The following is a 12,264-nucleotide window of genomic DNA, read 5'->3' as shown; positions in this document are numbered from 1 at the left end:
TCTAATCCTATTCCTAAACTAATTAGGATTAATTAGAAGCTTCCATAAGTTTCTAAAAGATGTTAATTATCCTTTTTGAAAAGATAAAATTTAAGAATTTGAGTAAAACAAAAACTTTCCTTTTTTTAAATCCTAATTTTATTCGAATTTAAAGATGTTCAAAGACAGTCAGATATTATTTTTGTGCCTCATAATCTTTATTCAAATTTTATATGGTTGGATAGATTTTGAAATTATCTTTCCAATGATATATTATAATATTAAATCGGAGCTTTAACGAAAAAGATATGAATTAGATATTAAACTATATCCAAAACTAACACCTTTCCACTATTTCAGCCATATCTTTTTATCTAAAAAAGATTTTAATCTGATTCTAATTGGATTAGAAAGTACACTTTAAGAGCTTTCCAATGGAATATTATATGAATTTTTTAAACTTCTGGATCAAAAGATATTATAAAATCAAAATCCGCAAAAACTGTTTTCCAACGTCTGACGATAGAACCAGCGCCTGGCGCCAATCCATGCGTCTGGAGCTAGTGTCCAATGTTTGACGCCACGCGCATGTTTGACGCTCTGATCGTGTTTTACTCTTACTCTGTTTTTTTTTATCCATCCGGCTGATCTTCTCTATAAATAGCCTCCTAAAACCTCCGTTTTCAATCATCAATCAACAATCAATTTCCATCATCAATTCTCTAATTCTCTCTCAAACTAACTCTCATCAAAAAATTCTTAATACTATCTCTCTTTTCTAAACTACCCTTTTGCATACAAAATTCCGCATTCACAAGATCTAGACACACCTAGCTAAGTTCGTAGTTGCCTTCGCGCTAGACGTGAAAGGTTTTAATTTCTGAGGGTTTGGTCACAAATCTCTATTTTAATTATTTAATTTAATTGTTTGATTTTATTATTCTCCTTGAAGTTACTAACATGTGTATTTTGTTATTAAAAAGATATATGAGACGTCTAAGTAAGTGTTTAAATTGATTTATTGATATTATGATTTAGAAATCATGTCTAGATTGTTATTATGATTCCTAGTGTCATGTTAGGGTATTTTGATCTTCCTAGTATAATGTTTAGGGTAACAACTATAATTTCTAATATCAAATATGACAATTGTGACTCCTGTGATACTTCCTATTTTCCTCCTAATTTTCATGTTAGTATCATGTTAGGGTTAAATATTTGATCTTTATTGTTTAGTGACACGCTAAGGCTTAATATTAATCTTGTTAGTATCATGCCTAAGATCTTTCTATTATCATGCTTTAACATGAATATTATGATTATAAATGTCATGATGATGATTCATGATTATTTTTATAATTGTTGTAGTTATCATTATTTTTATGATTATTATTATGTTGCTTGATATATATTTATTGTTATTGCTTGATCACACCTTTTATGCATGTTTAAAGAGAATTGGTACTTGTAATCACGTTTAATAAGATAATTAATAATCTTGTTTAGGGTTAATTTGATTATAATTCAAGTGATCGTCAATAACAGTTTTATTTGTTCATTAATATTTAACCAACATAGATTAAATAGGTTTAGGTTAAACCTATTGATTGCATGTTAGTTAGAAAGCGCACATGAATACGATCAGAATAAAGTAGAGGCCTATTATTAGGGCAAGTTTAATCTCTTTTAGGTTGGATTTGTACCTTCATCCTCGAACTACTAGTCATGGTTCTTGACTTATTGGAGTTAACGATGTCTTGGATCGTTAAGTGGTGTAACCTTCACCCTGTGAACGGTTTACAAGTTCCTAAAACTTGTTGGCGACTCTTTTGCTCTATCTTCTTTCTCTTTGGACGCCACCATGCTTAAGTTTATGATCACAGTGGGGTTCAAGTTTGGGGTAATGCTTGAAATATTCCCTAGAATGAGTATTTTTTCTGATTTCATAGAGTCTATCATGGAAATATTTATGTATGATTTTAGTGTGTATGGGTCTTTATTTGATGCTTGCCTTGGAAATCTTGCTAACATATTGAAAAGATGTGAAGAATGCACCTTAGTCATAAATTGGGAGAAGTGTCACTTTATGGTGACAGAGGGAGTAGTCCTTGGTCGTATAGTATATGATAAGGGTATTCTAGACACCCAAATGTGTCTCCCCAAAACCAAACCCAGTGATGAATACCTTTCATGTCATTTTATTATCGAACGAAGTTAAAGTGTGAAAAGTTTAATTATGTGGATGTTTTTATTAAAATATCTCTCTTTCTATTTTTAAAAATATTTCTTTTCTTACTCTATTTATGAAAATAGCCAGTCCAATTTTGTTTGGTCCATGATAAGGGTCCAATGATAGAGTAGCTGGATTAGGCTTGACAAGAGCTTTCAAATGATATATTAAAGCCCAATTCCGATGAATAATGAAGAAGTTATGGATTAAATTTGATTAGGCCAAAAATGATTTTATGTGTGGCCCAATGACCTAGAGGAAGGTCTATTAATTATTATTCCTAAGGTTATTATGAATGATTTTAATATCCTAAAAATATCTAGAAGGTTCGTTTTAATTCTAATATGACTAGGAATGATAATTATATATTTAAGATGTTTTATTTTGAACAAAATATGTCATTTGTCAAAAATATGATTTTTAATCTGCTTAACGCGAAATTAGCTGCTTACTCGCATTAAGAAGATGATTCCGCGTACAAAGCGCGTTTTAATTTTGACTTGGCGCGAGATGACAAAGCTGTCGCCTGGTGCTAATAGCTGTCGCCTGGCGCTGATCCTGTCATCTGGCCCTAACTCCTGTTGTTGGTGACATGAGGTATTTTATTTCGAATATGACTTGATTTAATTCCAAGCTATTTTTTCTATGAATATAGGTCGTATCTCCATGTAGGGAATAATTTCAAGCCTTAAAATCCCACTAGCTTGAACCCCACTGTGATCATACATTAAAGTACGGTGGCGTCCAAAAGGGAAGAAGATAGAGCAAAAGAGTCGCCAATAAGTTTTTAAGGAACTTGTAAACCGTTCATAGGATGAAGGTTACACCCCTTAACGATCCAAGATATCGTCAAATCCATAAGGTCATGAACCAAATAAGGGTCTGGGGATGATGGTACAAATCCAACCTAAAAGAGATTGAACCTGCCCTAATAATAGGCCTCTACTTTATTCTGCTCGTATTCATGTGCGCTTTCTGATTAACATGCAATCAATAGGATTAACCCTAAACCTGTTTATCTATGTTGGTTGAATTTAATGTACAAATAAATCTATTATTGGTGATCACTTGAATTATAATCAAATTAACCCTAACAACATTATTAAATATCTTATTAAGCATGATGACAAGTACTAATTCCCTTTAAACATGCATAAAAAGGCGTGATCAAGCAATAAATATAAAATAATGTACCAAGCAACATAATAATAATATCATGATAATAAAAATCATAATCATCATAAAAAAAATAATAATAATAATAATGTTCATAATCATCATAAAAATAATAATAAATTATAACAATTATAATCATAATCATGTTCATTTTAATATGAAAGCATAATAAAAATAGCAAGATCCTAGGCATGATACTAACAAGATTAATAACAAACCCTAGCATGTCACTAAGCAATAAAAATCAAATCTTTAACCCTAACATGATACTAGCAATCATAAATATTAGGAAGAGTATAGGAAGCATCACAACAATCATATTTAATATTAAAAATACCCTAGACATGATACTAGGAATATCATAATAACAATCTAAACATGATATCTACATCATAATATCAATAAATTAATAAAGTACTTACTTTGATTCCTCGTACCTCTTTCTAATACCAAAATACACACGTTAGTAACTTCAAGGAAAATAATAATCAAACAATTAAATTAAATAATTGAAAGAGAGATTTAGGACCAAACCCTTAGAAATTAAAACCTTTCACGCCTAGGGCGAAGGCAACTTCGAATATGGCTAGGTGTTTCTAGATCTTGTAAATGCGGAATTTTGTATGAAAAACAAGAAAGAATTAAAAAAAAAGAAAAGAATGCTAAAGAACTAATGTTTGAGAATTGATGAATGAGAGATGTAGAAGATGAAAGCTAATTAAAACTAATTGTTGAGGAGAATTCGTGAATTGGTGAATGAAAACGGAGTTTTTGATACGATATTTATAGAGAACATCATCCAAAAAAGATAATTTAACAAAACAGAGTCTGAAGATCGCAAAACATGATTGGCGCCAACCCTGGCTAGCTGGCGCCAGGCACCAGTGGCTAGCGCCAGGCGCCAATGGCTAGCGTCTGGCGCCAAGCCTGGTTCCAGGCGCCAAGGCCTGGGGTTGGACGCCAAACTGGATTTCAACGCGTTTTCGAAAATCTGATAAATTTCCCGTACTAGAAGATAAAATAATATAATTTCTTCGAAAATACTATTTGATCTTGATTAAAACTCTGAAAAGTCAACAAAGTCAACTTATCAATGTTAATTGAATTAGGAATGAAAAGAACCTTCTAGAAGATTCTAGAAGACAAAAACCATTCCTAATTGCATTAGGAATGATAAATCATATTAGGCCCTCCCCTAGATCATTGGGGCTGTACATAAAGCTCAAATCGGGCCCAGTTTAGTAAATTGGCCATAACTTCCTCAATATTCATCGGAATTGGGCTTATAATATATCGTTGGAAAGGTCTTTGCAAGCCTCATCCAACTACACCATTATTGGACCCATATCATGGACCAACCAAACCGGATTGGCTGTTTTATTAAAATAAAGTTTTCCAAAACAGGGAGAAGATTAAAGAAATAAAACTTTCCGCTACACTAGACCTTTCCACACTTTCGTTTCATTCAATTATGATTCGACGTGAAAGGTATTCATCACCGGGTTTGGTTTTGGGGAGAAATAAATGGGTGTCTACACTCCCCGTATTTCATCATTCACAACCATTATCTCTCTCTATTCTCTCTCTCTAAAAGCTAGAAGCTTTCTCTCTTGTTATTCTTTTTCTAAACCTTCCCAATCTCAAAATTCCTTATACATTAGTTCTAGACACACCTAGCCAAGTTCGAAATTGCCTTTGCCCTAGACGTGAAAGGTTTAATATTTCTGAGGTTTTTGGTCCCTAATCTCTATTTCAATTATTTAACTTAATTGTTTAATTATTATTTTCCTTGAATTTACTAACGTGTATATTTTGTTATTAAAAATAGGTATGAGGCATCGAAGTAAGTAATTTAATTTCTTTAATGATCTTTTGATGTAGAAATTATGATTATATTATTTTGTTGATTCCTAGTATCGTGTTAGGATGTTTTGTTGCTTCCTAGTATCACGTTTAAGGTTCACTAAAATTTCTAATATCATATATGTTTATGATGCTTCCTATTTCTTTCCTAATATCATGTTAGTATCATTTTAGGGTTAATTGATCTTTATTGTCTAGTGACATGCTAGGGTTTGTTATTAATCTTGTTAATATATATCATGCCTAGGATCTTACTATTATTATTATTCTTTATTGAGATTATTATGATGATAATTATGATTATGTTGCTTTATATATATAATTATTGTTATTTCTTTATCACGCCATTCATGCATGTTTAAAGGGAATTTGTACTTCTAATCACGCCTAATAAAATAATTAATAATCTTGTTTAGGTTAATATGATTATAATTCGAGTGATCACCAATAATAGTTTTATTTGTGCATTAATATTTAACCAACATAGATTAAAAAGATTTAGGGTCAATCTATTGATTGCATGTTAGTCAGAAAGCGCACATGAATACGAGAAGAATAAAGTAAAGGCTTATTATTAGGGAAGATTCAATCCCTTTTAGGTTGGATTTGTACCTTCATCCCCGAACTTCCTGTCATGGTTCCAAACCTATTCGACGATCTCCTTGATTGTTAGGGGGTGTAATCTTCTGATGAGTGTCATTTATGGCACTCATAGGGTAGTCTTTTAGAATGTTTTCACCCTATTTTCATAACTTTCTTTTATTATTTATGGTCTTTTCTCCTTTAGTTTCTCTATTTCCTTTTTTCTTCGTGTTTTTCTTTACTTATGTGGATTTCCTCGTGTTTTTCTTTTATTTGACTCTATTTCTCTTCTATTTCTTTCCTTTATTTGCTTTTATAGGTACTTAAGCAGTTAGCCATGTATAATGATCAAGAAGAGTTATAAAGACAAAGCAAAGGAAGAAGAAATCTCCTTGCAAAGGGCTTGGAGAGGGTGCACATCTTTTTCTATTAGCCGCGGGCACATGTCTCGAAGGTCGTGGGCGCGGGTAAAAGTGTACAAAATGGAGGATTTTTGGCAGTAGCGCTCTGCGCCCTGGTCGCGACCTTTCCGCAGGCGCGGATGATTTAGAGAGACTGGGGACCCCTGAAGTTCATTTTGGAGCAGGGCATCTGTCGTGCCCTTAGCCGCCGGCGCGAGGGTTGCCTAGATTGTCGGCGGAGTTTGTTTTGGGTTTTGTACCCACTTTTCCACGACAGCGGGATTTCTTGGAGAGGGCGCGGGCGATCAGTTTTTCTTCTTTGTCTATATTTAATCTTGTATTTCCTTTTAAAATATAACTTTTTGATAATTTCATTTGCTTAGTTTTTAAAGAGAGAAACTAGAGAGAAGTTAGAGAAAAAGTAGAGATAGACGTTCTTAGATTTAGATTTGTATTACAACATTGCTTCAATCAAGTTTAGATTTCTTCTTCATCAATGAAAGTTTGTGAGATTTCTTTCCTTTGAATTTAATTTAATATCAATTTCCTTTAATACTTCAATGTTTAATTTGAATTTTAGTTTAGGTTTGAGAAATTGTTGAATGATAGAATTCCTTATTGATTAAACTTTAAATGAATATGTTTGTGATTGAATTTGTTTGGTCTTTCAATTTCACCATGTTTAATGAGTAGATTATTGCTAGGGAAAAGGGAAAGAATGCTTGATTGATGATGTTTGCTAGTTGATGATCATTGATTCATTGAATTCTTTCAATTAAATTGGTTGACATAGTTGTGCATGTGATTAATTGGACTAGAAGTGATCAACCTATAAGGTTAATCTATATTGCATTGCAAATTTCAATGACATGAACCTTTGATTTGAGAATTGCTTTAATTGATTGAATTTGATTGTGATTTTCCTTGTTAGCCATTCATAGTGAAACCTAGCTTGACTTATGGGGATAGCTTTTGGATTCCATTGATTGCAACTATTGTTTGTCCTTTGTTATGTTTGAATCGATTGAGTGATATATCAATAGCATAATCATTGAGCTTGCATGTGGAACCTATATCCCTAGTGTTTATCATATTGAATTTCTCAACTTATCTAGTTTCTTGATACCTTAGTTACGTACCATAACCTTCTACATTCTTTGGAGTAACTTGACATAGGCTATAGCTTGCACCAACTCATTCCTTTGGGTTCTACCCTTGATTTATCATATACTCGTATTTGGTTGGTCGAGTGTTTACAAATTTAGTTTGGCTCTAGGAAAGTGTAGAAAACAACCTACATTTTCCTTGTATTAAAATGGCACCGTTTTCGGGGAACGGTGTTTATAATGGCTTGAGTCTAGTTCTTTGTTTATACTTTTCTTTTATTTGATAACAATTGCAGTAAGTGATTGACCTGACGACGATCGTCTCACTTAGCTTAAGCGCCTAAACACTGGCTCATTACAAGCACCAAGGCATCGGTTCAAAAGCAAGCGCATCACTTATACGACAATTTTTCCAAGATAGGATTGTCATCCCTAACTGACAGTATTTCCAAATATGGATTGTTGCACATTCTTCTTCAGCGACAATTTTTCCAAGAGTGGATTGTCATCTTTGGCAAAGTTTCCAAGCGTGGATTGTCGTGCTCCTTCTTTGCTTGGTAAATTTTTCCAAGTTTGTATTGTCATACATTCATTGATTCTGGCAATTTTTCCGAGATTGGATTGTCATACACATTGTTCCCTATGGAAAAATTTCCCAAAAGATTGTAATAGGCGTCGTTCGAAGTACGCCTACGTTAGAGCATGTTGTGAATATGCTTGGCACTCTTAGGAAGTGGGAATTTACATAATACGATTAGGGACAAATAAAGTAGGGAGCCGCCAACAAGTTTTTAAGGAACTTGTAAACCTTTCACGGATCATAAAAAGGCAACCACGAATAAGGGACAACAAAGGCAACAACGATTAACCCGTGAAGGTTACACCCCATTCATAATCCATGAGATTACTAACTCCATATGGTTCAGAACCACGAAAAGAGGATCGGGGATGATGGTACGAAGAGAGTCATGGAGTCACATTCTTATAGTCATGGAGTATTGGCCTCTACTCGATTCTTATAGTGAAAAATAATTCCTGCGATCTCAAAGGCATACAAACAAAATATTCAATTTTCTCCAAACTATTATTAGGCTAAATTGGTTGAATATTAATGCAACATATAATTCTAAAATATCTGTGATCACTTGAATTAACAACAAGATTAAAAAGGAACCTAAGCCGGTTGTCCAAATTATCTTATTAGGCTAGATTTTCAATTACATATTCCCTTTAAACATGCAATATGGTGATCATAAAAATAATAAAAGAATAAACATTAATATTGGAAGCAATTTAACAATAATTCCATAAACATAGAATTGTTAGAAAAATAATAGAAATAAAAGGAACATAATTCTTACTTTTATTCTCTTTGTTTGCAACTACAAAATAAGAAACGAGTTAGTAACTTCAAGGAAATAATAGTAAAACAATAATTAAATTATATTAAATTAAATAGAAATGATTTGGGGCCAAACCCTCAAACAGTTCTACCTTTCATGCCTTGGCTTAAGGACAGAACCACGAGTAAAGTATGGACTCCTTGGAGTACTTGAAGAAGGAATTTTGAAATAAGAAGGGTAGGCTAGTGTTTAGGCTAAAGCATAGAAAAGAGAAAAAACTAGAGAATTAATTCATGCCCGTACATCAGAAATGAGGGGATATTTATAGAGAAAATGTTCTGAGGGAACACATGGAACCCTAAAATGATAAAAACTCTAAAAAAACGTATCCCTCAACACGACAAACTTTACCGTGACACAGGAATTCCAACCGTTAGACGGGAAACATTCCCGTGACACGGTGCAATTTTAGTGTGACGCGGGAAATATTTAGCAAACGGGGAAGAAAACGCGTTAAGGGTTTACGCGGAAAGGCCACAGAAATTCCCGTGTCACAGCAGGTTTCTCGTGTCACGGGAAATCCCACCATCAGACAGGAATAATTCCCGTGACACAGTGGATTCCTGCCGTGGCGCCGGAATTTTTCAGCCCGCTTTTCCGTCTTAATACATTTTTAACCCTAATTTCGTTCAGCATTTTAAGTGTCGATTGATAATTTCGGGCCTTTTTCTGATTTATCATTATTTGGGCTAAAATAAGAAAGTAAGTAAATAAAATAAATAGAAGGTTTGGGCCAAAAATAAATATTAAAACAATAAAATAAAAAAGGTTTGGGCTGAAATTAAAACTATGCTTTTACCAAACATCAAGACTAATCCATGGACTGTTCAAAAATACGAATTTAATCAAATACGATTTTTTAAGCACTCTCGGGATTAAATACTGAACCCGGCCAATAGTGGCGGTGAAAGGTTGTTCATCATCGGGTTTGGTTTTGGGGAGACATTTTTAGGTGTCTACAAAAGCCCCTACTTTGACTGAGTTTGTAGAAACGTCAGTTTTGAAAACGATAGTCAAAGTAGTCGATAGGGACGGAAAATGATTTAAGACGTTCTGCGATCCTAAATCACTCTGTATACGCCAAAACCAGCAGAAAAATGTTAATTCCATAGATTAAAGAGTAAAAGGGTAGAATACGTATCTGGCACTAGTGTATTGATGACAAATGAGTTTGGCAGCTTCCTATGCTTGAAGGAATCTACCGGATGACGTTTGTTGAAACGCCTTCCATGCGTGAGGAAAGCCGACTGAGGAGTTTGGTAGTTTTCTAAGCCTGAAGAAACCTATCGGATGATACTTTCCATGCCTGAGGAAAGTCGACGTATGAACTTGGTGTCATTCTATGCTTGAAGAAATCCACCGATGATGATTTCCATGCTTGAGGAAAGCCGACAAAGGAATTTGGCAGTTTTCTATGCTTGAAGAAAAAATCCACCGATAACGCTTTCCAAGCTTGAGGAAAGCCGACTTGGCGGTTATCTATACTTGAAGAAAAATCCACCGATAACGCTTTCCATGCTTGAGGAAAGCCGACTTGGCGGTTTTTTGTACTTGAAGAAAAATCCACCGATAACGCTTTCCATGTTTAAGGAAAGCCGACGACTACTGTAATCGCTGAAATTTTCAAGTGTATGATGGTTCGATTATCCCCGAACGTGGGCCACAGATGATTCACACCTTCAAGTCGATTATTCGACCATATTAGGTGCTTAAAATATCGACAAAAATTGACTTCAATGCTTTTAGGGGAAAATAGTACCCTCCAACTGTCAGTTAGAATTTTCTGCGTAATTTTACTGAAAAATTAACAGTCCAATTTGCGCGGAAAATCGTGCAATTTTGGTCAAAATAGCTTCAAGGGATATGGAGGGCAGGCGCCGGACCACCGTGTCACGAAAAAGGATTCCCGTGACACGGTAGGGATCCCCGTCACACGGAGAAGTTTCCCGTGACGCGGGAAATCTGTTGGCTGAAAATTAGTCAACTGGCATCTTTGACCAGACAAACCACGTGCACCACGCCAATATATTACCGTTACATGGTAACGGAAACCGTCTCACGGGAAACGGGATGTAACGGGATGCTTTTTTGGCTTTAAATTCGAGCTGCTCCCTTCCATTTTCTTGCTATTTCCGCACTTCCCCTTCTCCATTTTCTATTTTCTTCTGCTCAAATTACCGAGCCACGACAATATTTCACCGGCGCTCAGAGCTATTTTCCGTCAGACGAAGATCACTTCCCGTGGCGCGGCAGTTCTGCAGTTTTTCCTTTTCTTTTTTTTTTTTATTTTTTTTTCGCTGAAATTTGTTGCTGCTGCTCGCTTGTTGTTGCCGTCGCCTGAGGTAGTCGCTGCCACTTCCGGAGTTCTTTCCCGTCACCTGAGGTTGCTCACCGTGACACGGGCCATTCTTACCGAGTCACGACAGCTTCTGACCGTGTCACGGCGGTCGTGCTGCGGTCTTCACGGCTGTTCGATCTTTTGGAGCTCAAATCTTCATCAATTCTGCTCAAATTGTTTTGCTACTTTCCTCATTTTTGATTCTCTACAAGGATCTATGTAAGTTTCCTTTGATTTTTTTCTCGAACTTGCTTCAAACGAATAATTTCATGTAAAACCCTTAAAAATCAATTTAGGGAATTTTTTTATTTTGAGGATTATGTTGAAATTCATGCCATGAATTTACTTGCATATGTGTGCATGTGTGTTTGTGAGCGATTTGAGACAAAAATTGCATGATTTAGTAAAGAATTGAGCAAAATCACCATTTTTGATACTACTTGGGTTAAATGGTGTTCCTTGTTGTTCATGTTTTTTTTTTGCACTTGAAATGATGACATGTTGGTTGTAGATCTCGCAAAATATGTTATGATGCGCCGATCTATTGTTTTTGTGCAATTTTGAGACATGTTTTGTGTTGTGTATGTACTACATTGTCATGAAGAACATAATATCATGCAATTAGGAAAACATAGTATTAGTTCGTCATGAAGAAACTAAATACTATAAATAGTTCCATTATTTTGCCAATTTTTAGCCTTGAGGTAAAAATTTAGCATTTAATGCAATAAATAACTAAATAACTTAGGAAGTGATGCTAAGAATTTAGATTTTTTTGTTAAAATGCAACTCGATATAAATAACTAAATGTCTTAGGAAATGATGCTAAGCATTTAGATTTTTATTTTTATAATAGCATGCCTAGACGACGAGATCGCGGTCTTTCTACCCATGGCCGCCGTCAGGCTTTTCGGGAGGACACTCCCACGATTCCAGAGGGTATGGATGACGACGCCTTGGAGTCTAAGCCTCAGGCCTCTACGAGTAGAGGTAGGTGGGTTCCATCCCCGTGGACCTCAGACCAGTTGGTTTTTTGTCGTGAGAACCACATTTCTCATTGCCCACTTGCTGGTCGTAGGGTTTCGCAACCCCCGGGGTTGTGGTGCGACAATCGTTCGCGCATTGTTGGAGTATTTTTGGGATACTAACAACACCTTCCACTTTGCTAGGGGGAGATGACAGTGAC

The sequence above is a fragment of the Chenopodium quinoa genome, unplaced genomic scaffold (assembly GCF_001683475.1).
Source record: "Chenopodium quinoa cultivar QQ74 unplaced genomic scaffold, ASM168347v1, whole genome shotgun sequence".
In the NCBI taxonomy this organism is placed as follows: domain Eukaryota; kingdom Viridiplantae; phylum Streptophyta; class Magnoliopsida; order Caryophyllales; family Amaranthaceae; genus Chenopodium; species Chenopodium quinoa.
The sequence above is the reverse complement of the archived record's forward strand: the minus strand, read 5'-3'. Positions refer to the sequence as shown.